Raw genomic sequence first — 26,274 nt, 5'->3', positions numbered from 1 at the left:
TTTTAAAATAATGTTGTACCTTGTATTCTAATTAAATAGGAAACAAAATAATTTGTTCATATACTGTGAGTTTTTTTTTTTTTTTTTAGGTGCTGGAGTTTGATTGGTAGTAGAGATTGAGAGTTATTAATTTGAATACCAATTTGGAGAACTGACTGTTCTTTAAGTTACTAATGCAGGAAAAAAGCCCAATGAGGACTGAAGTTTATTCAGGTAAATTAACATATTTTAATTGTATGCAAGAACTTTTCATTTAATTCCCGAGCAGATGCTGTAAATTGTCATAAAGATGACTTACCACCTATTCGTGCGTGTCCACTTCAAAGTACTATAGTGTTGGATCTACACATCGGTTCTAAGTAGTGCTCTCAAACGGGTCGGGTCGGGTCGGGTCAGGTCAACTCGGGTCGGGTTGTCGGGTCGGGTCAGTCGGGTCAGCTCGGGTCGGGTTGTCGGGTCGGGTCAGTCGGGTCAGCTCGGGTCAAGTTATCGGTTGGGTCACTCGGGTCGGGTTGTCGGCTTGGGTCAGTCGGGTCAGTTCACTTTGGTCAACTAAGTTTAGGTTGAGCTTAAACTCGGCTGGAATCGAAAACTGCTGTTTTTCGCTAGCTGCCTAATTAAAAATAGCAATTTTCAATTGATTTTATAGAAACCATAAATCTATTTTGAACACTTGCAGCTAGTGTTTTTATGGTAAATGCTTATTTTTGTACTTGTGTGTACTTTAATTTTTAAATGTAGAAGATTAATTTTACCAATCGACTCTAATATTGATATCTACGCCGATATGGAATCTGAATTTAGAACCAAAGTAGATGTTGTTTAAGATTGGATATGACGACCAAGCCCAAGCAGGGCCGCGGTAGCTCAGTGGTAGAAAGTTCATCTCTGGTGCATGGTGTCCATGGTTCGATCCCAGCTTGTGCTAAGTAGGCTTTGTGGTGGAGAAACGCCGTGTAGTGGGTTTTCTCGGGGTTCTCCTGTTTCCTCCCACTTTCTTCATTCCACCATTTCATTCATTTCTCATGGTCACCATATCCCTTAGCCTCGGTGCAGAATCGAGGGACCTTAAACTCAGGGGGTGTAGCCAAGGGGGGCCCATCGGGACCAGGCCCCTTAAATGGTTTCCTGCCCCCCACAAATGACCACTTTTTAAAACATCATAGTAAAATTATCTCGCTTCATTCATTTAAAAGTAACAAAGTTTATTGACAATAAATAATTTACGGTAAAATAGTATGGAGAAATATTGTTTTTCCATACCGATCGAAAAATAGGATACTTTTTTGTGTCAGCAGATTACACAATTTACTGTGATTTATATTTGACAGTTTAAAGACAAACGTTTTAACAAGGTATTATAAATACAGCCATAAAACAAAGGTACTAAACTGATTTGTAAGTACATTATATTTTTATATGCTTTAACAAGTATTTTAAAAGACATAGAGGATGGAAAATTTGGTGAGAAACAATGTTTTTATTCAGTTTGGATTTCATTTGCTCTCTCTTTTATTTCTACTCAGTGTAATAAAATAATTGTTGTTGTTTTTTAGTCACGAATAATAAATAAATATTTTTGTCAGGAAACCATAAAGAAATTAAGTGAAATTTCAAAGAAATCAATCTTGTGTACATAGGTTCTGTATACAAGGTCTTAAATTTAAATATAAAGGTAACCAAGAAAAATTTTGTTGCTTTTTCACCCACCACCTTCGAACATCGATATGTCACCTAACCTGGAACATCAAAAATAGTCCCCATCAACATCGACGACCTTCTGAAGACGTTCTGGAAGGCCATGGAATCCATCGCGGTAGAACTTGGTGGGCCGTGAAACGAAGAAGGTATCAGGTTCATTTTGGACTTTTGGTAGGGATTTGAACTGGCGTACTCTAAGGTGATTGTCCAAAGGATGGAACAGGTAATAATCGGACGGTGCAATACCCGGGGAATATAGTAGTTTCAATATTGTTTCCCATTCAAGGCGGATAATGTGTCCTGAGTCATCCTTGCCATGTGGGACTTAGCGTTGTCCCGTAAACGAGTACCCATTTGCAATTCAGAAGTGATGGCTCCAGAGTTTTGAGTTTTTGTTGAGCACAGCTCAACTGCTGACACTACAAAGTAGCATTGATACTCTGACCAGCTGGTAGCAGTTCCCGATGCACGATGCACCAAACACACAGAAGGACCTTCTTCTGGTACAGTGCTGGTTTCGGCTGTTCTGAAATCGGTTCATGGGATGCTAACCAATGATGACGCCGCCGTGGAGCTTCGTATAGGACCCACTTTTTATCATATGTCAACGCCCTGTCCAGAAATGGCTCCGAAACAGTAAATAAATACATGCGACTGCCGCGTTGCCTTCTGGCCCGAAGTCAAAACATGTCAGACCCAACTTGTAGTGCTTCCCAAGTTGATGGATGTGCTGCCGAATGGTTTCTCCACACACTGAATTGTAGTCCCAGTTCCTCTTTCTACGTACATGTGTTGGTCTTCTGGCATGTGGTGTTTTCGGGTGTTTCGTCATCGTCCTTAAACTTGTTAAACCATCGCTGCAATGTCCACGTCGTCACGACACCCTCCACAAAGGCCTGGCATATTTTCTGTCCCGCTACAGCGGCGTTTGACCTCCATTTGAACTCGTTCAGCATACATGCTCTTATGACGCTCTGTGGATGTCCCATGTTCCCTCTGTCTGAATTGCCACAACCGGGTAGTATGTTGGATATACCCACACCAACAACTGACGTTCGCCTTATCTCCACTCGCATTCAACTCACGGTGTGAGGTCCAATTGAACACAGACCTCCACGAAAAGGGACAGAACTTTCTTGGTTATCTTTATAGTTATGCACAAAAGTATAGCGTTTGGTCCCGGGCAGTAGTTTTTCATTAAGCATAATAAAAACTATCTTGAATATAATTTATGGAAAATAATAATAATAATAATAATAATAATAATAATAATAATAATAATAATAATAAATAAGCTAAAATAGTGTTTTTAGTTTTCCAGAAAGAAACGAAAATTTTCCTTTCTTTTAGGCCTCAAAAACACTAGCAGCAACACATTTTTTTGCTTTGTACATTGTAGCTGGCCCCCCTCAAAAACGACGGGCCCCTCCTACACAAACCTGCTGGCTACACCCCTGCTTAAAGTGAATATTTCATTTTATTTCACCAAGCCCAAGGACATCGATACAAGAACAAGATAAAGATTGGATATGCAAGACGAATTGCATCGTAATCTTGCTCTTGGCCTTGTTTTGGTGATCACCAAGTAGCGATGAGCGTATTTTCGAGGTTTCTGTATAGTATGAAAGACCATAATCAAAATCACACTTGGTCTTCATTTGTACCGATTAGGTGAGCATTCTTGGCTCTTGTATAGCATGAAAGATCACCAAGACTACGAAATGCAGAACCAAGACTTGACTGCAAGACAAAGATTAAGACGCAGTATTGATGACCAAGACCCAGGGAGCGAATTGTTTGAATTTCATTTGCTGGGCTGAAAGTGATGAAATAAAATTAGTACTTTATAATTAAATAGCATACTGTATTTTTAAATTTTACATTATAAAATTCATATTATGTATCTTCTTACGTGCAACTATATATACTGTAAAATACGTTTTAATTACCGAGAAAGAAAAATCAAAGTGGCACGGGTCCCGGAATCATAAGAAGCTATTCTGGAATGAAAGTTGAAGGGTTGGAAAAAATCACAGGTCTTCTCCTGTTTCCTCAACCCCTATTATTGTAGTTAAACGATTTCCTTTTGTCTCTGCCAAGAGACTCTTGCTACTGCCTTCCGAGAAGACCCCTTGCCGTCCGAGCAGGTGCGAACACTGACTTTGAAGAAATTTTTCGTCACATAGAACTAAAGCAAGAAAAAAAATAAATTTCTCCCACGTCAGACATTGGTATCAGTTATAAAAAGAAATAACCAAACCTCGAAAGTGCCAAATATTCATTAAGATGCATATACAAATCCCCCGCTTGATCTAGCTAGTGGTTAACGTGAAGGGCTTCGGTACACGTGGTCCGGGTTTAATTCCCAATTAGGGATGAATTCAGGGGGTAGCCCGGAAGAGAATCTCCCCTCCCCCCGAAGAAAATTCATTCCCCCCGGAGAAACTCCCAAAATTTCAGTCACAAAATGTAGAAATTACTTCAACAAATTATTTGCTTTTATTTCCGTGCACGTGCAGACGAAATCTGATCTCTCAATATATCTACATATAAATGACGCAGACTCATTCTATATAAATATTAAACATGTAACATCTAAGATAGAATACCAAAATAGTCAATAAAACCTGTATTTCTTAACGCTATGACCAAGTTTGACAGAACATGAAATTGTCAACTGTTGAAGAAAGGTTTGTATTTTAGTAGGTATTATACTCTCGCCCTATATTATATATTAGTAGGTAGCACTAGCACAGATTGAGATAGGAAAGGAAAGATAGGGAAAATCTTTCGATCATTTCATATGATCTCTGATGTCAGCAGACTTCAGTTCTTGAAAATGTAGTTCTTGCATTATTTGAAATAGAGCGCCTAAATCCCATTTCTGGCATCGTAAGTAACAGACGTAAATGTGTTTTACGATCGTTAAAGTAAACACATCTTCCTTTACTTAAAAATAAGTCAGTTAAGGGTGAGATTCAGAGGGCGTCATTTAGAGGGATCAGGGAGGAACAGTTATCCCTCCTAGGTTAGAGATTTATATAGAATGTATCAATATAATAGTAGCATATAAGTGAAAGATTGCTATTGAAGGTGACGAAAATCCTACTCACTGCCGTGCCATGGAAGAGGGGCAAGCAGGGCGACGGCCCCGAGCGCCGAAGTAAGGGCGCAAAATTCGGGAGGGAAAAAGAAAAGAAAAGAAGGAAAGAAAAGAGAGAGGAATGAAACACATGTGCACATGTGGACATACGCACATATATAAAATGAAAGGAAAAAAATAATAAAATGTGCTCAAAATCAAGGAAAAGCAGAGTTTACTTTTTAAAATTTTCTCACCTTTCGTTTCTGGTCTATCGACTTCACTCATATATACGGGGGTGCCGTCGTATACTCTCGCCCCAAGCGCTGATTTTCCACGACACGGCACTAATCCTACTGAAGATTTTGTAAACTATACTATTGGTAAACTAACTACTGAATATAAAAAATAATAATAACAAAAATAGCTACTATAAATAGCAGTTAAAGTTTAGCCTAAAATATTTCTGCCAGTTTTTATTTAATGTTAAATAAAATTAAACGATTGTTTTCTTTTAAATTATAATCTCACATTGAATATTTATCAGCAATTAGTCATAATATTAAGTAAGATGTGCATGTGAATGGAATTGTTAAATATGCTGCTTTCTTGCAAAAATACAGAAAAACAACCCTCCCCCCGAGGAATTCACATTCACCCCCGGGTGAAAATGTCTGAATTCAACACTGATCCCAATGGGAGTGAATTTTGGCGTTCACCCATTGTCGTGACCATAGTGCTCTCAAACGGATCGGGTTGACCCGCCCCGACCCGACCCGACTCGGATCGGATCAGCTCGGGTCGGGTTACGGGTCGGGTCGGGTCGGGTCAACTCGGGTCGGGTTGTCGGGTCGGGTCAGTCGGGTCAGCTCGGGTCAGTCGGATCAGTTCGGGTCGGGTTGTCGGGTAGGATCAAACGGGTCAGCTCGGGTCGGGTTGAAGGGTCGGGTCAACCGGGTCAGCTCGGGTCGGGTTGTCGGGTCAGGTCTATTAGGTCGGATCACGGTTCGGGTCAGTCGGGTCGGGTCGGGTCATCGGGTCGGGTTAATCAATTCGGGTCACGGGTCGGGTCGGGTCGGTCTTCACCCCGATCCGAGCCGACCCGTTGAGAGCACTAGTTCTAAGGTTGTATGGATCGCTGGAAGCATTCTTGAAACACCTGTCGTGGGATGTGCTGGGGTTTCCACGTTGTATTATTTTGGACGTCCTTGATACTGTCAAAATGTTTTTTTCTTTTAAGATAGTTTTCGGTCTAGGGACAATTAAAAGACACACAGAGCCAGAGCCAGCGAATAGGAAAATGTTGCATCACGGGATGTTGGTTTTGGCCATGCCAAGACCATGCCAAGACTGGAGTTTCGGAGTTCTCGGACAATGAAGTCGAGCGTACTATGAGTGAAGCATCTGTACTTAATATAGTGACGCACAATAGCAGGTGAAAGCAATCCTGCTATTGTGCGTCACTATATTAAATAAAGGTGTTTCACCCACAGTATGATCAACATTATCGTCCGAGAACGCCGAAATCCCAGTCTTGGCATGGTGCTCCCACCAAAAAGCATGCTATCTGAGAATTTCTCGTAACTGCGGATCTGGAATCAAATTTCTTAAGGCATGAACAACGATACGACTAGCATCCTTTATTGGTCTCCTCCTCACCTCAAGATTACGTCATGTGTTTCTCCATTCAGTCTGTAGTAAGTGGCTAGCTAACTCCTAGGCTAAAAAAAAAAGCTGACTAGGTCCTAAAAGTGTATCTATTGTACCCTGTTATTTCTCACTAGGACTAAGGACTGCCTTCTAAACAGATCAGCCTAACCAAAAGTATTATTCCGGTATGTGTTGTAGACATGACATCGGGTACTCTCGTTTCTAATTTTTTTTTTTTAAAAAAAAGAAGTTTTATTGTGACTGACAATGAGGAACACTTGTATATCCAGCTAATCTTCATGTTGCTTTTCAATGCAACAGGTTATCTAATGAAATACTTTCTAAAACTGTGTCATGGTATATAACTTCAATGTCTCGATGGTTTACGGCAGACAGATATCAGATATAGTAGAGTTTGGGACATAAATGAACAACTTATTCTGTAGCTTTTGTTCCCATGGGCGGAGTTAGGAATTGTCTCCTAGGGCAGACATTTCTTTGCTGGGGGGCACGGTAAATTCAAATCAGAATTGAAGGACCTTGTGGGTGGTATTTCTATTTTTTGTCAAAACGTTGGATACAATGCCCCCCTATGCCCCCATATCTCCGCCTGTTTTTTCGGCATGTATTTAAGAAAATGTCTTTCTAATGGTTTCCATTATATTTTACGTATTGTTAAAGCGGCATCTTAAATTTTCTATAACATGCTACGACGTATTCGGTGAATATAGGGTTATGCAGTGTTTCAGATCTAGGAGCTTTGCAACCTTTCGTTTGTCCACAATCTCTTTCAAATGACCTTAAACTTAAAAAAAAAAAAAGACAAGAGAAGCAATATCTGAAATATGGGGGCCAAATTGTACATTTAAATCTAGAAATCACGTGTCAAGGAAACAGCAGAAATGCTTACACGAACTGTGTGGGCTGCAACTTCGTCTTGCTGGACCCACAGATTTATCCTGTTAAGAAATATCTCTGATTCTCGGAATAAAGAAATTCTTCAGCACTGCTACGTAACGTTCGTCGGTTACTGTTAGTGCATTCTCGTTATATTGTCCCTCTCCCTAGGCTCGATAACGGGAGGATGACACAATGCACCAAACAGTAATTTCATCTTACAGTTATCTAACGAGCCCCCAGGAACCTCAAATGGAATATCAATGACTAGGTACCAGCTATTTTATTCTCTAACTGCACCGTTGAAACAAAAATAACTTACATCCGAAAACAAAATCTGATCCAACATTGTATGGTTTTCTCCCAACAAATAGAGCGGTGAGCTTCACCTTCGCTATCTTTGTTCTATATCCCTATCTGTTAGTGCCTTTATCAACTAAAGTTCTTAGAAATGAAACTTTGAATCCTTGGGAATCCTGGAAACACTTCGCCCTGACATATTTAGAGTAGCAATATACTTCTTAATTGACATCCGTGGGGTGCCCATAACTGCATTCAGTCTGTTAAGGTTGCGTTTAAACTTAGAAGTGTTGTCAAATGGTTGAATTCACTCTGCTACTCGGCACTGCACTAGCTAAGTCTCCATAATCATAATCACTAAACTCTAAGAACGCGGTTTCCACGTAGTAAAAATTTCAGACACTGCGTTCTACAATTGCATCATAATGATTAGGTGTTTTGTTGAATCCTAATTCTTTCATAAATCATTTTGTGTAGTTTATTGTTAAAATACATGAAAATTTCTGTTTAATATAAAACGATTTTTTTTTCAGGTATTACCCAAATCAAATGTTTCGAAACGAAGGTGGTGACAGCTCTGACGCAAATACAATACAAGTAAAAGTAAGTTGATTATAAACTTACACACAGGTAAAAGGGCAAATTAATTTGTTTTTTCTTTAATTTTAATAACAATAGTAATTTAATAATATTGTTAAAGTTACTTTATCAATCATGCACAACATTCCTAAGCTATACTTGCATTTAGAATAAGGGCTGACGCCACCTGCAATACTATCTAAAGATGGCTCCTGTGTGCTCTCATGATTAAGTTCCTGTTTTCTTTTAACCTATTTTCATATTCAGTGACGTGCGTAGAGGGTGGGTCCTGAGGGTTAGAACCTCCCCTCCCCGAAATCTCGACACTTCTATACATTTAATCTAATTTTACAAATGTTAACGTCATTTATCCTCATATCGAAGTTGAAATTTTCCAGAAATAAATACTTGCGTAACGTATTTTTTACAAATGTTAACGTAATTTATCCTCATATGGAAGTTGAAATTTTCCAGAAATAAATTCATGCGTACTTATCGGTGAAATGTCGAGTAGAGATTCGAATTTTACTTTAGTATTGAGTTTCGTCCTTCCTAGCATATGTGTTGCATAAAGCTATGACGTAAAATTAAGAAATCACTTAAAAACACGTTTGAATATTAACATTATAAATCAAGGGTACTTTTGGGTTTTAAGTATTTGATACGAATTGGAGGAAGGTCTTCAACGCGTCGAAATTTTGTTCATTCATTATCATTTTCTTCATGTTCTTCCTCACATCGCACATCGTTCATCTCATGTCAATTTTGTTGTGTAATATCGTAATTGTGACGAAATATCCAGCCCAATCCACAGCAATCCTCTTTCTACCTCACGCACATTTTCCAATAACGACGAAATCAACTTAGTAGCAAAGCAAACAAAACATTTTGCCTCTTTTCCTTGTGTGCAAGTACTTTAGTGCTTGCTGGCTGGAGGACTGTGACGGAACTAAAAATAATAAAATGTCTACACACCTTTAATTAAATACATTCAACGTACACATTAAAGCTTCAAATTCATTCGTAGTTGTTCAAGGACGTAACCACTCATTTGAAGAACACTGCATGCATTATAACTACTTACTGTTTGATTAGAGGGATAAAAGTCGAAATAAAACTCATCCTGGAAACGCTGAATTCATTAAAAACAAATTTTGCTAACTTTTACCGTTTTTGGTGACAGGCATCTGGACATAGCCGACCTACGCATAGGGTTACCATATTTTAAAATTAGAAAAGCGGGGGATTCTAAACTGTAAGTACTGATGTGAACTTTTGTAATACAAACACTGATGTGTAATCATTAGAATTTTTTTTTTTTTTTTTTTTGATTTCGTTGTTAAGGGACTCTTCGAAAGTACTTTTCTGACAAAACAAAAGTAAAGCAAACTTATTTTTTATCTTTAATGTTTTATTAAGTTCAACAATTGTTAATCTCGAATTGTAAAGTAAGTATTAAGTAAGTATTACAGTAAGATTTCTGTGATTGTAAGGATACCTGTAAGGCGAGTTTTCACCAAAAGATAAAAAAGCAAGCAATATATGGCAGATATTGTTTATACGGTTTTTCTCTCTAAGAAACACAAAATAATCAGCGCACACGCACTGGGCAAATAGCTCACAGCCTGAGCCTGAGCGCGAGTCCAAATTTAACTCAATCGAGATTGACATAAAGATATACCGTTTTACGTTGAATATAATAACACTTAATGAACAAAATCGTGTTAGATTTTTATCCAATCCAAAAAAGCGGGTGGTTTTCCGTAAATAAGAGATGAGTAAACGGGGACGAATACAGGACCTGAATATCGGGTGGTACCCGCTAAAATCGGGTAATATGGCTAAGGGCGCAGATTCTGGGGGGCCGAGGGGGGACGGTTCCCCAAAAGCTAATGTGGGCCCCCTACTGTACCCGAAATCGGAACCCATGAATATGGCAACCCTACCTACGCACGCACGGTTTGAAAATGTAGTACTAATACTACTACTAATGATGATAATAAAGACAATTTTTTCAATTCTAGTCATCACAGAAATATTTAGCATTTTATTAAATTAAGTTTAACAAGTTCTTGAGGTTCTATTTCCGGTGGAAACTCAAAAAGTTCGGTTCTAACGAAAAACAGAAAAGGATAAAAAGTGCTACAAAAAGTACTGTTTGTGAAATTTCTCTATGATTGATCGACATTTAAGTAAACATTTTCTCAATTGCCTTGGTATGTATAATAATTCTTTATATCTACATTCTGTAAATGTTCGCATAATATTGTTAAGAATTATGCATTAAAGTTTTGATAGAACAAGGCTTAAATTTAAGTAGATTAAGGTTTCCTCCCGCAGAAACCTCCTCAAAAAGTAGTTTGTTATAGTAGGTAAGAAATATGTCAACAGATGCACCCATATCTTTTAAAGTACAGAAGTTACTTTGAAATGATCAGCGGCCAGCATTTAATCTCCAGAAGGGAATTAAAGTTTTTAACTTGGTTTTCTTCTGAAAGTGAAGATTTATGACTATTATTTCTCTGCTTTTTACTTAATCAGAGAGTATTTGTAGAATAATAAAACGAAACAAAAAATTGTGGTGAAAAGCAAAATTACGTAGTTGCGTCATCTCATATTGAACTTTAAAACTAAAATCCTTTAATTAAAATTGTATTGCCATACGTAGATATATAGTAACAGTCCAAAGTAAATAAATATCACATTAGATACGTAAATATAAATGCAAGCTCCGATTCATATTTCAGTCGAAGATTCATAATATCTTCTTGATATACATTCCCTTTCCAAAGATATTTATTTACGTATCGGTTAGCGACCATTGTTTACAACAGATAAATGTCGAGTTAAGTTGGAAACAGTTTACAACTATAAGGCAGTGGAACTATTGTTCATCTATCCGAAATTAGTTTGAATGAAGAATCCCAGAAATCAGTCAGGAGAATTTGGTAACTATTCGTACAGAAACCAGTAGCGCCATTTAAGGTGAATCACTAGGTGATCTCGGTACTATGCCAAACGCTGCTTGAATAGTGCGGCGTTGCCAGATAGTGTCGAGTGTTTACTGATGCCAGATAATAAAGGAAGTAATCATGGAGTTCTGCTTAGATACTTACTGGATAAATTAGTTTTAGACCCTTACCGCAATTCACAGTTAAGTTCTGTTTCTCGAACTTCAATGCTAGAATCCAGGAATGTTCTTATGGTGACTACCATAGTAAACGTTCAAATTTGTCAACATCGCATTATAGAGCTTTGCGCAAGTTTCTTATCAAAATCTATTTCCTTGCATGTAAATTAATATTTAAATAAAATGTGAGACATAACACGAAAAACGGTCAAACAATGTAGCTATTTCGTAATACGATCATTACTTTAAAATAATTTACACATACAAATAAACATTTCATAAAATTGAACACTTCTAGTAAGATCTAACAGAAAGTGCCATCTTGTGTGCTCATTTTAAAGTGAATGAAATATTTTCTTTTATTTGTTGCCTTTTTCAAAATCAGAAGACAGAACCAAACGAATCAGTGTCATGTATTGTAGCTGAAACGTAACTCTATTTTATAGTGCAATAATTATAATATATAACGTTTCATCGCGCAATAGTTAAGGGAATGGGTTAAAATATGTACTGACTTCCGGGCAAGGGCGCCGATCGTGGGGGCGCCAAGAAGGCCTGGGCTCTTCCATAGCTCATGTGGGCCCCCGCGGATTTGGCATGATTTGAATTCAATTTATCTTATGCCTTCTGCAACGAAACACACATCTGAATAGGCCCCCCGAAAGTTACAGAGAAATCGGCGCTCTTGTTTCCGGGTGGTGATCCAATTTAAGTATTTTTAGGGTGAGCAAGATTGTTTAATGGTAACTATAAGAATTTCACGTTTTTTATTATTATTTTAGTATACAACTTATTAAAGAGTATATGTTTCTTAAACTCAGGGGCAATTCCCCCCTCCCCGCTGCCCTTCCTCAAAGGGAATCTTTTAACAACGATTACTTTCTGTTATGATCAGACTGACTTCACCGACTGCATAATTAAACAATGAAAACTGACAGCAACTTATTATTATTTTGTTAGTTTACTCCAGTTATTATTATTATTATTATTATTATTATTATTATTATTATTATTATTATTATTATTATTATTATTATTATTATTATTATTATTATTATTAATTTTATTATTATTACTCCCCATCTTTTTCCAATTATGCGGGGTCTCGTTTCCGATGAGTCTTCTCCATAAAGATCTGTCTCGGAATTCTTTGCAAATTAGATCTTTCTCCCTTGAGTTATTTTAAATGTCTTTAATACAATAGAAACAACATAAACTGTGGAACTTTTGCAAGAAAAAATGCTGACAACTTAAAATATCTGTTCATTTGGATCTTCTCGTGGTGAAAATTTACTTCAAAAATAACATTGCTGGAGAAGCATAACAACGAAAAAAATGAAATCTTTGTTTTACGTCCCACAGTTATTCCGGTTAGGCTAAAGGAGGCGGTGATGATGAGAGATGAGTGAAATGGTGGAAGAGGAAAGTGGGAGGAAACGAGAGAACCCCGAGAAAACAAGCAAGCACGGTGTTTGTCTACCGCAAAGTCCACACGGCGCGAGGACCCCAAGCACCGGAGGTGAACACTCTATCACTGAGCCACCCCGCCCCCAAGCATAACACTGGAAAGACAGATAGTGAAGTTAGATTTATCCAGTTTTTATTATTATTATTATTATTGTTTAGAAAGGGATTTATATTCCAGGTTTTGTCTTTCTAAGTTCAGGACCTCCTCAGATTCTTTTACTTTCTTTGAAATTAATATATATAACTTAACTTTTCTCTTATAGAAGCGGAAACGCAGGCCTACATGTCCAATCTGTGGAATTATAAACCTAGTTCTAGGTAGACACTAACAATGTTTCAAAATTCATATCAGTCGGTTCAACCGTGTAGATTCGTATTGCAGACACACACAAACAAAAGTCTATCATAGAAATTTCTTCCTCTTGTTCCTATTTCTTCCTACATTTTTAGAAAGCGAAATTTTAGAAATGTTTCGACACGTGTCAAATTATTTTTAATGAGTAGTTTTATACCGAGTTTCATATCCTTAAATTGAGGGGGTTCTGAGATACTTTATTTTTGGCATAAACTTTCAACCGCTTCTCCCCCTCGAATACATCGTCATCCATTAGAATAGGGGAAGGGTAACGGTTGCTCTGTAGTAGAGCGCTTAACTCTGATGCATGGGGGCACCGCCGTTTCATTCCATATTCACATTTTTCACTCATCTTTCACTTCTCTTAATCATCCGTCTTTCTTAGTTACAGGGCATAAACCTGGAATGTTAAACTGAATTATTCCATTTCATTTCAATAAATTATCCAGTTAGAATACGATTAAAAAGTTTCTAAATTGTCTACACATTTTTAATATTACATATTTGTATTGTTAAATAGTTATTTAAAACTGACTAACGTTACAATAATTCTTAACTTAGTTTTTAAAATAATGTTGTACCTTGTATTCTAATTAAATAGGAAACAAAATAATTTGTTCATATACTGTGAGTTTTTTTTTTTTTTTAAGATACTGGAGTTTGATTGGTAGTAGAGATTGAGAGTTATTAATTTGAATACCAATTTGGAGAACTGACTGTTCTTTAAGTTACTAATGCAGGAAAAAAGCCCAATGAGGACTGAAGTTTATTCAGGTAAATTAACATATTCTAATTGTATGCAAGAACTTTTCATTTAATTCCCGAGCAGATGCTGTAAATTGTCATAAAGATGACTTACCACCTATTCGTGCGTGTCCACTTCAAAGTACACAACGGTTCTAAGGTTGTCTGGATCGCTGGAAGCATTCTTGGAACACATGTCGTGGGATGTGCTGGGGTTTCCACGTTGCATTATTCTGGATGTCCTGGATACTGTCAAAATGTTTTTCTTTTAAGATGGTTTTCGGTCTAGGGACAATTAAAAGACACATAGAGGGAAACGGTGCATGACAGGATGTTGGTTTTGTCTCAGAATTCTACCATTCCTGAAGCGTGACACGGAGTATTATCATGGTGTAAACGCTACTTTCGAGATTCCCACTTGTCCAGCCGTTTACGGCGTATGAAATCGTATATCCGATGTAACACAACTATGTAGACCTCCTTATTGACAGTTTGATCACATGGAACAAATTTATGATGCACGATGAAGTAGATGGAAAGAAATATGATCAGTAGGACTTCAGAAGAAAAAAGATCAGCGGAGATTCGAATCCGCTGTTTAAGAGAGCGACATACTTTGAATAGGTTTTCTGTAGCTAACGCAAGTTATTCTGATAACATTTTGTTAATCTAAACTCATCACCTATAAAAGTGTTCTACTTACGTCATTTTCTTATACGGTCAACGACGCAGCGTAAATCCTGTTTCATGATTCAATAATACAGTCGAGGAGGCTAAAACCCTCTCTCCAATGTCTCAGTTCAGTTTTCGTATTCTTATTTTTACAAAATACTTTAGTTTTAAAGAAATGACTACTCGGGCACATCTTCATTTTCAGAATATAGTATTTACTTTTCTTTAGTATAAAGGTAACAAAGAAAGTTCTGTCGCTCTCTTTTTGTGAAGGTATGTGCTCAATTGACCCTCACACCGTGAATTGAATACGAATTGAGATAAGAATAAGATCAGGTGGATATATCCAACATAGTGTCTGGTTGTGGCAGTTCAGTTACACCGTGAACGTGTGTAAAAACACAGTGAACATGAGAGATCCACAGAGAGTCTCAAGAGCGTATATGCTGTACCAGTTCAAACTGGGGTCAAACGCCGCTGCAGTTGGGCAGAAGATATATCAGGCCTTTGATAAGGGTGTCGTGACTACGCGGACAGTGCAATGGTAGTTTAACAAGTTTAACGAAGGTGACAAAACACTCGAAGACGCACCACGTGCCGGAAGACCAATACATGTACAAAATGGAAATCATCAGGCAGAAATTGAGGCGAACAGTGGCCAGACATGTGAGAAACTGGGGTTACAATTCAGTGTGAGTGGAGAAACCATTTTTCAGCACCTCCACCAACTCAGCAAGCACTACAAGTTGGGTCAATGAGTCCCACATGATTTGGCTCTGGGCCAGAAGGCAAAGCGAGCAGACACCTGTGTTTTTTTGCTGTCTCGTCTGAGGAAGGAGCTTTTTCTGGACAGGGTGTTGACATGTGATGAGAAGTGGGTTCTGTACAAAGCTCCACGGCGCCGTCATCATTGGTTAGCATCCCATAAACCGGTCCCAAAACAACCGAAACTAGCACTGCAGCAGAAGAAGGTCCTCCTGTATGTTTGGTGGACTACTCGCGGCATCGTGCATCATGAACTGCTACCAGATGCTCAGATCATAAATGCAACTGTGTACTGTCAGAATTTGAGCTGGGTTGAAGAAAAACTCAAAACTCTAGAGACAGTACTTCTGAATCGCAAAGGGGTCCTCCTGTTACAGGACAACGCTAAACCCCACGTGGCTAGAATGACCCTCGACACCATTCTAGGCCTTGAATGGGAGACACTATTTCATCCGCCATACTCCTCGGACTTTCCACCGTCCGATTATCACCTGTTCCATTCCTTGGACAATCACTTTAGAGGGCGCCAATTCAAATCCCTAGTACATGTGCAAAATGCACTTGATATCTTCTTCTCCTCACGGTCCAGCAAGTTGTATAGCGATGGAATCCGTAGCCTTCCAGAACGTTGGCAGGACGTCATCGATGCAGATTTATACTATTTTTGGTATTCCAGGTACGTCTTAGGTGACATCGATGTTCGAAAGTGGTGGGTGAAAAGTGACAAAACTTTCTTGTTTACTTTTATAAAATTAATGAGGCCAAACAACTGTTTTTATATATCAGAATTTTTATTGAAGGAAAAAGTCAAATGAAATCTTTAAGTCTTACGTCCCACAGATATGCCGGCTAGACTAAAGGAGACATTGATGATGAGAAATGAGTGAAATGAAGAAAGTGGGAGGAAACGGGAGAACCCCGTGAAAAGCCAACGATATGGTGTTTGTCCACCACAACGTTCACTTGGTGCGAGCTGTGATCGAACCAAGGACCGCAGGTACCAGAGGTGAACGCTCTACCACTGAGCCACGGCGGCCTCTTTTATTGAAAGGAGGAAAGAAATTATGTTGATCAAACGGTCCCAGCTGCAGTTCTTTACTGATGACTGGCGAGCATTGACGTCGTGGATCATCAAAAGAGAGAGAATTGTTGTCGTTTTATTAATATATAAGGTAAATGACATTATGATGTAAAGGACAAGTATGGCGGGCCTTTTTTCTAGGAATTCTGGAAGTCCTCTGAACTTTCCCCTACTATCCCTCACCACACATGATATTTTATGTAGGGATTTATGATCCCTGATTACAGAAAATAAACGCTGCCTCCTGTTCTATCTTCTCATTTTCTTTCTTTCCATATTTTGCACATATTGGGTTTTGGTCATTTCGTGGAGAAAACGCGGTGAGTAACAATGTATACTCCCTTGTTCTTTGCTCCAAAGATTTCATCTCGTTTCGGTGTTTAAGTTTATCTGTAGTGTTGACAGAAGAAAGAAAACGTTATTGTAATAAGTTCTGAAGAAAAAGAGTGAGAATTTTAGTGAAGTGTTTTAGTTTTACTTCTTTATTTACTTATTAATTCATTTACTATTCATTCACCTTTTGTTGGTAAATAGTGTTAATTGCACATTTGAAAAATGAATCATTTTGTAGTGAGAACGAAAAAAAAAAGTACAGAATGATTCTTCTGTATCCGTAATTGACAATAGAGAGACATATTCTGTTACTATGTTCAATATTAATAGTGGTGCTTCTATTACTAAGGCAAAAGAGAAATGAAATTTCAATGCGATCTTCATCTACAAATAGATCTATATCAAATAAAAGAATCTTTCAGGTACTTTCATGTCCAAAATGATTGTCGCATATATATAACAGTCTTGTTGTGCCAATATAATTGGATAATTATATCGCAGGGTACTTTTAATACTGTTACTATGTGTATAATCTGGAAATGCATATTTGTGGTAAATTTCGTAGAAAAAAATTATAAATACGAAAATTATAATGAGTATAGCAAAATGTTGCTAAATGGACAAGAGAAGTGTTTTTCGTTATATTGTTCTTATTTAAAGCTCTTTTAACATGAAACTTAGCACATACATATCTCTGCCGATTATACACATAGTAAGAGTGTTAAAAGTACAATTCGATATCATTATCCCATTATATTCGCATAACAAAACTGTTATAGATATGCGACAATCATTTCGGACATGAATGTACATTGGAGTGCGACGTTTCCTTGGTTGTATTATGACGCTAAAGTGGAGTCAGTATTTTGTAACATTTGCAAGAAGCATATAAGAAGAATTTTTTTAAAGTTTTTCAGCAAAAATGGAGTTAACTTTTATTGAAACTGGTTTCCGTAATTGGAAGAAAGTATTGAAAAGAATGAGAAACATGAAAGCTCCAATTATCATCGAGAATCATTTTCAAAACTTCATGTTCTGAATAGCAGGATCAGTGTATCTTCCCAGTTCTCTGATGGTAGAAGTATTCAGACGGAAGAGAGTAGAATTGTCCTACTGAAGATCTTTGCATTATTTAGCCGTTCAAGTGGTCATAAGGGGTCATAGTGACGACAAAAGCAATCAAATATTTGCTCCAATTGAGAAGTGAAGATAGTCCTATCCTTAAGTTGTGGCTTCAACGAGAGAGAGAAAAAATGGGTACAACACGATATATGTAACGAAATGCTATATATTATGAGTAATGCTGTAGTGATACGACTTGTGTCCAGTATAAAATCCACAGAGTACCATGGTATGATTATTGACGAAATAGCAGGTATCTCTGTGAAAGAACATATTTCCTTTTGCTTTAGAATAGTCACCAACGATTTTTAAATTGATGAAACTTTTCTAGGCTTTTACTCAACAAATGACACACACATTCAGAAACTCTTTTCAAAATCATTCAAAATGCTCTGCTCTATTTCAGTCTGGAAATAACGTATTGTAGAGGGGAGTGTTACGATGGCACTTCCAATATTGCTGGTGCACGTGGAGGACTTCGGCGAAAATTTCTCAATTAGAATCGATTGATTGATTTTGAGTTTTACGTCCCGTTCAGCAGCGAGGCTATATGAGACGTGGACCTACTGATTAACGTGGAATCCGAACCACATGAGCTCCCGCCGGGAATCGAACCCGGGTCTCCCGCGCCAAAGACGCGTACGCTAACCGCTTAGCCACGGAGGAGCTCTCAATCAATTAGAATCGAGTGCTCCTTATGTATATACATTGCTTTGGTCATTCTCTTAGCTTGGTTGTTCAAGATACGTTAAGAAGTGTGACAGGTTGTTAAAATGTCCACAACCTGGTTAAAGAAATAATTGTTTTTGTAAAACATTCTCTTAAGAAACTGGCTTTCTTTCATCAATTGGAAAGTGAAAATGATACGTCATTTAATTTTCAACCGTTTTCTACAACAAGAATGACAAAAAGCCTTATCCAACAAGGCTTTCAGTTCAGATTCAGATTCAGTGCCTTATCCAACAAGAAGTCCGCACTGAATGGAAGAGTAATGACTCTTCAGTCCTGTTACCTTAACTGCCACGAGGTTATTGACTTCATGTCAAACCATTCTTTATCAGATAAGTCAGACGCTGGTGCCAAAGCACATGGCTTTCTGGTATAAATGCACTCGTTTAATTCCTTTTTTCATCTCACATTGCTAATGAAGTTGTTTTGTCACATAGATAGTGTCAATATAGCATTACAAAAGAAAGCTTTATATAATCAAGACACTGTAAATATGATTTTTGTTTCAAGGCTACAGCTCACTTGGCAAAATTTCCGATCACATACTGCCTTTAACATGTTCTGGGCAGAGTGGCAGGAAAAGCAAACGAACTTGGGCTTTCAGATCCAGTTCTCCCGCAACCAAATAAACTTTAAAACGGATCGATCAAGGTGATAATCCCGATACATATGAAATGTCAAACCAGCTGTATCAACATTATATTGAAACTATTGACACAGCAATATGGTGTCTAGAATCACAGATTATGAGAAATGAATAAAATGGTGGAATGAAGAAAGTGGGAGGAAACAGGAGAACCCCGAGAAAACCCATTCACACGGTGTTTGTCCACCACAAAGTTCACTTGGCGGGAGCAGGGTTTTGAACCCGGGACTACAATAATTAAATTCGACAAAATAATTCCGCTACTATCCACTACTTGCACAATGGCTCGGTGGCACGGTGGGGGCACGGTGGCTCAGTGGTAGAGCGTTCACCTTCGGTGCTTGGGGTCCCTGGTTCGATCCCAGCTCGCGCCGTATGGACTTTGTGGTGGACAAACACTGTGTGCGTGGGTTTCCTCGGGTTTCTCCCGTTTCCTCCCACTTTCTTCATTCCACCATATCACTCAACATCACATAGTTGTATATAGGAGTTGTATATCTGTCACGCGTTTGTTTCATGGCCAAATGATAATGAAAACGAAGGATAATCATTTCTCCAGTCTAAGATTAATCTTCATTGTTTGGAGAGGGTTTTTTTACCAATAAACACCGTATATCACTGACATAATTAATTGTGTGTGTAATTTATTTACTTATTAAATAATGCATGCAAATGCATGCATACACGATATGGGCATTCAGTAAATGGATACTTGGAAATTTGAATTCAATTATCTATACAAGCCGGCTACGAGTCTTTTGTTTTGGCCACGAACCCTTTCCTCCTACCAATTTTACAATTAGGATTGAGCTTCTTACCGGATGTGTATCCTACCGAAGGACCACACAGATGTTATCGAAACTATTGTGCTATAATTTCTTTTTATGCTTTGGCAGAAAGTTCTGTAGATATCGAAGCCCGCCAGTGAAGCCATATCTAGCATCTTGGTGCTAGATCTAAAATAATTCACTCCCATTTAACATCTAACATCTTGACTTTAGCATCTTGGCAAAATCTAGCATTATTTCATTCTTCCCTCTGACAGAAAAAGAACGAAAATTTAGATGGTTCACTGACCGTAGTTGAAGCGATGGTTGGAGTAATAAAACCAATTAGTATTTCCGCTGTTGTATTGTTGAATTCACAGAAATGTTCAAAAATAAGCAAAACGTGACTCTGCACAAGATGTTTACTTACCCATAGTTTTATTATTGTCAACTGAACCCTGACAGCGTTTGCACACGTCCCCGGCAATGCCGGATCCGGTTCCGACAATGCCGGCGATGGAATCGGCGGCAATGTAATCAAATGGTAGCTTGCACACGCTTTCCGACCCGGCAAAAAAGCCGGTGGAACTCCCGGCTCCGGCAAATACAGCCGGACTAGCCGCCGACATGTCGGTGTCGGCTCCGGCTCCGATTTTGTCGGCGGCAATGTTTTCTTATGCGTGGATGCACACGCAGCCGGTAAAGACGGAGCCGGCTTGCTGATAGGTTTCTTCAATCTAGCTACAGTGAGTGAGTGGCAAGGCTTTGTGTATTCTTGTTTCTTTTCCTGTATTTGGATTTTTTGTTTACTTCAGTTTTTTTATTTCCTTTTTTTCACATCATATGAATATATAATGAAGAATGAAATAATCAAAATGCCTGTGAGGTACCACAAATATAGCGGCTTGCTATTTACATAAATTCTCAGCAAGGGAAATTCGGATCTTGTTTGAATTATCCAACTACGGCAACGCGGAAAGTGAGTTTCACAGATGTGTGTATGTATATTAATTTGTTATCTTTTACAGCTGAAACTTACTTAAACGATTTAAACAAAGGGGTCGTTGGATTCGTTTTGATAGAGAATATGACATATGAAGTCATAATTTTTAAAAAATCAACATGGCGTAAATAAACAAAATGGAGATACGAAGAAATTATGAATCTAGGATAGTTGTCCAGTGTTATCCTGTTAATTATGCAACCCAGTATGTACAGTATAAATATCCATCATAATCGTAGAAGTAGGCATTCCCAAGAATAACAAAGGTTGTAAATAAAATTAAAGTAAATAAAAACTACAACACAAGTACAGAAAGAACTGAAAATGCACAAACAGAACAAGAAAATCTCAATTCTTGTGGTTGCATACTGTTTTACCCTATAGATCATAATAAAAATATTCATGTACTTTGTCTTGTCTGGCATTTGTTCCATAGAACTATTGTAAACTGAGTGAACAGGCAGCCGCAAACCTATTATTATTATTATTATTATTATTATAAATAGCTTGATCTTAGCCTGTTTCAATTTTGAGAAATTTAAATAGATGTTAAAATTATGGCAACAAAAGTGAAAAAAGAGAGAGAAAGAAAGAAACCAAAAGAAGGCCATATACCTCGTGCGCACACATCCACACACAAAAAGAGCAAATAACCTTGTTTTTTCGATCTTCTGTTTAGTCTCCCCCAAGGGGAAAATATAGAAAAATAATAGTTTGCAAGACTCCTAACATCAATCATTGATAGCGATTAGGTTTCTCCTAAGCATTTTCCTTTTGTGTGGATTGTCTTTCTTGGCTCCTGCAAGATCATAGTACGTAATTTGGAACGGGGGGAAGGGGGGGTTTGTTGAAAGAGGGAAAGGAATGCATAAAAAAGAATATCTTGTATAACAGTATGATTTCATTTAATCAACACAACAGGCTGCAGCCGAAATTGCCTATGTTTTTGTTTTACAAGATGCAAGATGCATTGCAAAACGTTATCTATGAATGTTATATCGGACATACTACATGTGTAGGCCTATCTAGAACAAAATCTCCCCTGGAAAAAATCCTCCTATGCTGAAGAAAATTATAATTTTGTTCCGTTTCCTCCGTTCGATTCCAGGAATGTACTCGATTCTTCTATCTGTATGCAACTATGCAAGCGCGCAGGGGATCAAGGACAGAAGTAGGTCAAGTTGACAGGGGTGGATTAAACTGACGTTTATCATTTACATGAAACTATTCTGGAGTGCCATACTTTCTGCGTGAGTGTAGCTATATGTTACTTATTTCCGATTGAAGTAGCTTTTTGATTTAGTGGATTGTTTTCTGCAGTGCACTGAAGTCTTGCTTCAATGACAATTCATTTCATCGTTCATCGAGTGACAATGATTAAAGTGTTTCAGTACGATGTTTTGAATTTGATTGAATTAGTGGAAATGAGACCTTGTCTATGGGATAAGACTACAGACTCATATAAAGACAAGGTCGAAAAGCAGAAAGCCTGGAAAGAAGTATATACAAACCTTTCACAAGACTTCGACACTACGGACAAAAAGGAACGAGAAGCGACAAGTATGTATAGGATAATATAAAACAATAGTGATTCAAACGCTTTCTGTTTACTTACAGTTGATACATAAAATGTATATTATATGTAAATGAAAATAAAATGTACAATCGAAGACAGAAATGGGCCACTTCGATGTTTTCTTCGGGGTACGGGCAATTTACCAGCGGTCAATTTGCCACCAAAATTCGACAAAGCGGACAATTTGCCACCAGTTTTCTCAAATTCTTGACAATTTGACACTATTGGATTGTGGGTTTAAGTATAGGGTTACTACCTATTGTGACTTGTCAAAATTATTAATTTAGCCATGTTTTTCTGCGAATGCTTTTAATTAGGAGTATATACGGACCAATTTACAATATATCTTTGTGTACTAAACAAAAGATATTTGGGAATTTAGACGTTAATGCTCCTACGTCACTTGATTGACGTAATGCAATTAACCTTGTTCTTTGCATTGAGCTATTTCTCAGATATTGAACGACCCTTCCATTTATTCAAATCAGTCTGTAATATTACACGTCTCTTGCAAAAAAAAAAAAATAATAAATAAATAATTAAATAAATCATCTGAACAGCGCTGAATATGATTACTAATTCGTTCTACTAAGAAATCGAACGTTTGTTTAGACATGCGAAAGTAATTAATTAAAAAAATTCGAATCATATGTCCGCAGCTTTTCGTATAATTTATGAAAAACCTTCCACATGACGCACTGTCAACAATGGATGGATCCAAATCTTTCTAGTGCTGCTTTGTTTCCTCTTTCTTCGCCGTAAATACAGCAAGGCAAGGAGATATAGTTTATTTATTGCTGGACTCATGTTCTCTCCTTCACGTTCAAACTTTTAACGAACGTTCTTATCACTGGATAGTCGTTAACCTGGTTCGGCTAAGTAAGATATACAAATTTCGAGTGGTAGTATTTCTTTGCATGTAAAAATTAGCTTCAATAATTATATACTATTAATCTCACCTTTACTATTAGAATCATAAAGTCGGTGAACGGTGTTAAAAATGGTTTATTAGTTGATATACTTTATAATATCTTTTCCTTAAAACTGTCAAGCACACAAACTTGCTGACTAGGTATCCATAAACATGTACATAGCAACAACTATCCCATAATAATATCTTACATATCTTAAAAACATTCTTCTTTTTTTAATATGAAATTAACATTCTACTAAGTATAGTGCACATGTATGAGCACTTTCTGCCCAAGGTACAGGTAATTATTACTCAATCCAAAGTATTTTGTTATAAACTCAAACTACCTTTCGGCACCGGCATTACCGGGATGTGTGTGCAAAGCAGCGCCGGCACCGACATTGCCAGAGCCGGCCCCGGTTTTGCCGGCTGCGTGTGCGAAGTAGCCCCGGTTCCGGTTCCGGCATTGTCGGTGTCGGATCCGGCATTGCCGGGGACGTGTGCAAATGCTCTGAGCGTGGGGTTATCTGGGATGTTTCTGTCCCTTCTCACTTTACAACTTGAGAGGGGAGGGGATGCCATCTCTTGTTCTCCAATTACGTCTATCCACGTAGTTCGTTGTATTCCTGTAATTTCGCCATACTTTACGTCTATTTTTAAACCTATTTTGATTATATTGTCTAACATATGGATTGCTACGATTAATTAGGTTAGGCGGATTCCCTACATAACTTTGCCTATTTTGCTCGTTTTGACTGCTAGAATTTACTCGGCTTAGGTTATGTTCCGTATTGTTCACACTTCGGATATTTAAATTCCGAACTGGCACAAAATGATCTGAATTATTCTTATTTTTACCCATTCCTGTTTGTTGGTTCATGGCATGGTATTGAGTTTCATAACATTGGACAAGCATTAATAAATGGTTGAAACTCATACACTGTGTGGAAAATAAGATCTGTTGTAACTTAAATGGAAGCAAATTTCGAATCGATGCTATTATTCTTGATTTCGATTGCAATGGATTAACGACCTTTAATTCGTTGTATGTATTTACAACAAACTCTACAACAGATTTATGCAATCGAGGATTGAAGTGTTGATTTCTAATGGTGGCATCTCTATTTGCCAGCAAAAAGTCATTTTCATAATTTGCGATTAGTACCGCTTTGAATTCTTCATAAGTACTGATGTGATCACGTACTGCTTTAAACCATAATGAACAAGGTGGGAGTAATACATGAGGGATTAATTTCATATATTGTGATCTATCTATACACATAATATTGCACTCATCCTGGAATTTCTCTAAGAAAGAAGTAGCATTCTCGTTACACTTACCACTGAATTTACTCATAGCTCGTATTTCACTCATCTTAACACTTAATTTTACCTTCCTTTTATCATTCCGTGTACTTGTTGAGTGATAGTTCCTATCCATTACGTGATGTGTTGTTACACCATCTATGTTTCGCCCATCTGTACTCTTCGGATGTATTTCGTCCAATATAATATCCTCATCAGACCCCGGCGAAGGTGAGTTCATCACTGGTGAGTGGGGAAACTCCAAGCGATCACTACCCAAGTTATTACGGTATGTGTTGTCCTTAACCTGTAGCGTTCTAATCTCTTCCTGTATAGTAGCTAACAATTGCGTATTTACACGTATGTTGTTAGAATTGTTGATGATCTGGATCTTTTGCTGCTGAACGGAAGATTCTATTACTTCTAAATCTTTTTTTACAGCACTGATTTCTTGGTTTTGGTGATTGTGCTTCTCCTGACAATCATCGGATATTCTTTTTAACTTTTCCTCGAACTGTGAGGATATGTCATTCACCACCTGGACAATTGTCTGTTTCGTTTCATCTGACTTCTGTTCTATCCGTCTACTTAATTCTTCATGTTGCTTGTTAGATTCGTCGAACTTCTGTTCCATTCGTCTACTTAATTCTTCATATTGCTTGTTAGATTCATCAGACTTCTGTTCTATTCGTCTACTTAATTCTTCATATTGCTTGTTAGATTCATCAGACTTCTGTTCTATTCGTCTACTTAATTCTTCAGAGTTATGTTCTATCGTCTGCTTTAATTCTTCGTATTGCTTATTGGATTTTTCGGAGTTCTGTTCTATGGTCTGCTTTATCTCGGTAGACATCTGAATCAATTGTCGCTGTAAAGCTAACAAGATTCGGTCTTCCGATGTCAATCCTGGTGTTACACTAGTTTCACCGTTGTCACTATTATTTGATTCATGCTCCATTATTTCATTGTCCATTTTTCTTACAATTATTCTACCACTTCTCAATATAGTGAAATTCGTATTCATTAACTAAGAAAGTAAATTCACTCCTACTATGCTTCGGGATGAGAATTTACAGTATATCCCGGGTGAGGTAAACCAAAATTTTTAACGAACGTTCTTATCACTGGATAGTCGTTAACCTGGTTCGGCTAAGTAAGATATACAAATTTCGAGTGGTAGTATTTCTTTGCATGTAAAAATTAGCTTCAATAATTATATACTATTAATCTCACCTTTACTATTAGAATCATAAAGTCGGTGAACGGTGTTAAAAATGGTTTATTAGTTGATATACTTTATAATATCTTTTCCTTAAAACTGTCAAGCACACAAACTTGCTGACTAGGTATCCATAAACATGTACATAGCAACAACTATCCCATAATAATATCTTACATATCTTAAAAACATTCTTCTTTTTTTAATATGAAATTAACATTCTACTAAGTATAGTGCA

General features: G+C 37.5%; 1 long non-coding RNA gene across 5 annotated transcripts in view; it reads left to right on the top strand.

The window, feature by feature from the left end:
- Positions 1-26,274, top strand: part of LOC145693454 (uncharacterized) — a 262,867-nt gene that overhangs the window by 134,124 nt on the left and 102,469 nt on the right. For 4 of the 5 annotated variants that reach the window (XR_014132778.1, XR_014132779.1, XR_014132781.1 and 1 more), the window contains 3 exons: positions 90-213; positions 8,164-8,233; positions 13,812-13,935. This is a non-coding gene — a long non-coding RNA (uncharacterized LOC145693454). The remainder of the gene's footprint in view (positions 1-89; positions 214-8,163; positions 8,234-13,811; positions 13,936-26,274) is intronic. The other variant, XR_014132780.1, reaches the window with a different exon arrangement.

The sequence above is a fragment of the Thermobia domestica genome, chromosome 8 (genome assembly GCF_964235325.1).
Source record: "Thermobia domestica chromosome 8, izTheDome1.hap1.1, whole genome shotgun sequence".
Classification (NCBI taxonomy): domain Eukaryota; kingdom Metazoa; phylum Arthropoda; class Insecta; order Zygentoma; family Lepismatidae; genus Thermobia; species Thermobia domestica.
The sequence above is the reverse complement of the archived record's forward strand: the minus strand, read 5'-3'. Positions and strand labels throughout refer to the sequence as shown.